We start from the raw sequence: 3,638 nt of genomic DNA, 5'->3' as shown, positions 1-3,638 counted from the left end.
AAACGGAAATATGGATCGTATCGGAAATATAAATATTATCCAAGTCGTAAATGTTGCCGGAAATGGAAACATGGTACGTATCGGAAAATATTAATGGAAATGGAAATATTGCCGGAATCGGAAATATTGCCGGAAACGGAAATATTGTCAGAATCGGAAATATTATCGGAATCGGAAAATAATTCCGGAAACGGAAATATTAAATATTTGTTCGAAATGGAAAGTAATTCCGGAATCGGAAATATTAAATATTGTTCGTATTGGAAATGATTTCCGGAATCGGAAATTTAATCGGAAGCGTATCGTACGAATTAGCATCGGACGAGGCTCGCTAGACGAAGGCCCAGCACGAAGCCAGGCCATCGCCCAGCAAGCCACACGCATCACCAACACACGCCAAGCCTCGACCAGGCCCAGCGCAAGGCCAGGCCCAGCCAAGGCCTTGGGCGCGCGCGCGGACACAGGCAGCAGCATTGGCCGAGCTCTGTGCGCTCAGCGTGGGCCGCAAGGCCTGCGCGAGTGTGCGGTGCTCGTGCGATGCTCGTGTACGTGCTATTCGAATCCTAAAGCTATCAGGATTCGATATATGATTAAATTCCTAATCCTAAAAGGATAAATTAATTAAATAAGAGTTTTACTAGGATTCTAATTTAATTAATTCGTATCCAAGTAGGATTCCAATTCTCTTTCCATACCCCTATAAATATGTGGCTTGGGTTCACAATTTATAACGAGTTTTGAAGTATTCAAAGTGATTTTTGAGAGCAAAAATTCAGTCACATTCTTGCCCATAATTGCCGAAAATTGTAGCACCTTAAGGGCGATTCTAGTTGGTCAATCTTAAGGAGGATCCGGACGTGCTGTGGACTATCTACGGAGGGACGACACTTGGAGTCCTAAAGACTTGTTCTTGTTCGGTTCGGGCGCAGCTAGGGAGGGCACGCTACAAAGTGTATGCACCTAAATTATGCTATATGATTATGTGTAAATAATATGTTTCCTGGCTTTATGGTTTTTCCGCATGATTTATGTTTTGTCATATGTATCATAACCTAACAATCTGAAACTAAAAAATACATAACTAAAACTCAAAAAATCTTGACTAAAACCAAATAAATTAGTTTTAACTAAACGAAATAACAAAAATGTAACTAAATAGAAATTATTCATAACTAAAACCAATTCAATAATGACTAATATAAATGAATAAAATTGTTTACATTTACAATACAGATTTGGAAATTAAAACAGGCCAAACAACAACAACAACAATAACAACGACCAAACAACCACCAGTTGAAGCGGTGCTCCACCACCATCTCCACCGTCAACCGCTTGAAATTCTCCAACAGCGCAACCACCGCCAACAGCGCAACAAAACCAATACAAAAATTAAAATCAAAAGAATTAATTAAAAAAAAGCAAAAACAGAAACAGTAAGCCTTACCTAACCTTGTCGAGAGGATTCTTCACCGGCGGTAGCGAAGGCCTCCATCATCACCGCCATCGACTACTCCGCCTCCTTGCCCTTGCATCTCCAACAACGAAGCCTCGCCTACGCATACGTAACCACACAATCAAATTAAATCAAAACACAAAATCGAAACCAAAATCAAATCACAAAACATATTCAATTCGATTAACATTTGCAACCAAAATTAGTTAAAAGTACCGCCGCAACCAACGCCGCATCAATCATCCAACGCCGTAAACGCCGCAAGAACTTAATAAAAAAATTGAAAAATCAAAAATCAAACAGAAGTGAAGAAAGGAGGAGCGATATGGAATAGTTACCTCATTTAGTGAAAACACCGTCACCTTCATCGCAGAATCAACCGCCTTCTAGCTTCAACGTCGCCGAAAACGGCCTCACGCCACCTCTTCCTTATTTGAGATTAGGCAACACCGCGGTTGTTCTCGAACCTACGCTGGCGGAGGAGAAGAGATCAGAGAGGAGAGAGAGCTGAGGCAGAGGGTTAGGAGAGAGAGAGAGAGAGAGGGGGCAGAGTTTAGAAGAGAGATAGAAATGAATTAGAGTTTGGAATGTGAAAATAAAATGGGTATATATTGTTGACGTCAACACGACTACGTGGCATATTAAGTGCCATCAATGCGGTCTTTCCTATAAGACCGCCTTACACAAAAGTTTGTATCATTTTAAAATGATACTTGCTGTTATTATTTGTATATATATTAAGATAAAATAGGAAAAATGTGTAAAAAGTTGGTGGTTATAATAAAATATGGATAACGTAACATAAATGTGCAAAAAGGTGGAGGCAGGATACTGTTAGGGGAAAAATACCCTCTTGGTGACGTGGCTTAAATGTGCCACCATGAGGCATACATGGCAGCGTGCAAGGCATGAGTGGCGACTGACCAACTCGCCTACAACGGTTATGAAAACGGCAACGGTTACAACAATGATTAAAAAGGAAGCTTGAGTTAAGGGAGGGAGTATTAATGGCTTAATTACACCGCCCTTTTGTACGTGACCCCCTCATGTAAGGCCATATAAATGTTTAATTTTCTTTATATAATCAAATCATATATAAGTCTATTTTTATTTCTTTTTTTTAAAAAAAAAGTTTTTCAAATCATATATTCGAATTGTTAAAAATATGTAATAGAAAAAAGGAAAAGAATATTGTACTTATTTTTTAGATGGCCCAATTCCCCTAAAAGGTTTGTAAGTTTGTAACCCAATATTCAATTTGTAATTTAAGAAATTTCTTATAAGGTACTACGTATAAGTGAATAACAACAAGATCAAACCTTTATAATAAAAATCAAGTAAATTACTCACAAAGTTCGTTAACCAGTTTTAGTTCTTAAACCATATACTACATACATAATGATCCTTATAATGAAATTTGCAGCATAGGTTAGTGATATTTTTTAAAAATAATTTTAAAATGACGAAAATACCCGTGATATCGACCGGGACAATAACACTAGTTTACCTAATTAAATAATTTTAGATGGAGAACTACTAATATGAATAATGAAGCTGCTATTTCCCCTTTTGAGTTCTCAAGAAGTAGAAAATATTTCCCCTAAAGGGCTAAAGTATGTTGTTTAACCTAGTTTCAGCTTTAAAAGCTTGGTCAAACGCCCCCTAATTTACCGAGAGTAGGGGCCAAGGAAATAAACACACGGACCCTCAAGTTGCATGATTGAAATCACTAGGTATTAAGTTAAGTTTGGTTTAGGACTTTATTCCACTTTTTTGGGTTCTTGGAATCATGGAGGTAGGGGCCAAGTTGAGGTAGGGTTTAAGTTTATTTCCTTTTCTCCTTTTATGCAATTACGCCCGCGAAAACGAGTTATTTGTCGTAATCACTAGTAATTAACATTTAACACCTACTTGACGTATCAAAACTGGCATCAAGTACACAAAGAAATATGAATTGAACCTGGACAACTCAAGAAAGATAAGGAGAGTTCAATCTACTTATAATTAGTTTTAATAACCAATTGTCGGTTGGTTCAGTGGTGATTGGGGCTGAACTTGGTAGGGAGAACCCGTGTTCGATCCCCCGCAACAACAATTGGGAGGGGACTGGAACCTATCCACCCAGAACTCGCTCCGAATCCGGATTAGCCTTAAGGGTAAACCGGATACTAACACCAAAAAA

The 3,638-nt window shown here is 38.3% G+C and overlaps 1 long non-coding RNA gene across 1 annotated transcript; it reads right to left on the bottom strand.

Annotated features, from left to right (window-relative positions):
- Positions 1-1,162: 1,162 nt before the first annotated feature.
- On the bottom strand, positions 1,163-2,021 carry LOC130468962 (uncharacterized). Its single transcript, XR_008929335.1, has 2 exons — positions 1,795-2,021; positions 1,163-1,555 (listed from the first exon to the last, which is right to left on the bottom strand). It is a non-coding gene; the product is annotated as an uncharacterized lncRNA (long non-coding RNA).
- Positions 2,022-3,638: the final 1,617 nt, after the last annotated feature.

The sequence above is a fragment of the Spinacia oleracea genome, chromosome 3, assembly GCF_020520425.1.
Source record: "Spinacia oleracea cultivar Varoflay chromosome 3, BTI_SOV_V1, whole genome shotgun sequence".
Classification (NCBI taxonomy): domain Eukaryota; kingdom Viridiplantae; phylum Streptophyta; class Magnoliopsida; order Caryophyllales; family Amaranthaceae; genus Spinacia; species Spinacia oleracea.
Note: the sequence above shows the minus strand (reverse complement) of the source record. Positions and strands in the feature narration are given on the sequence as shown.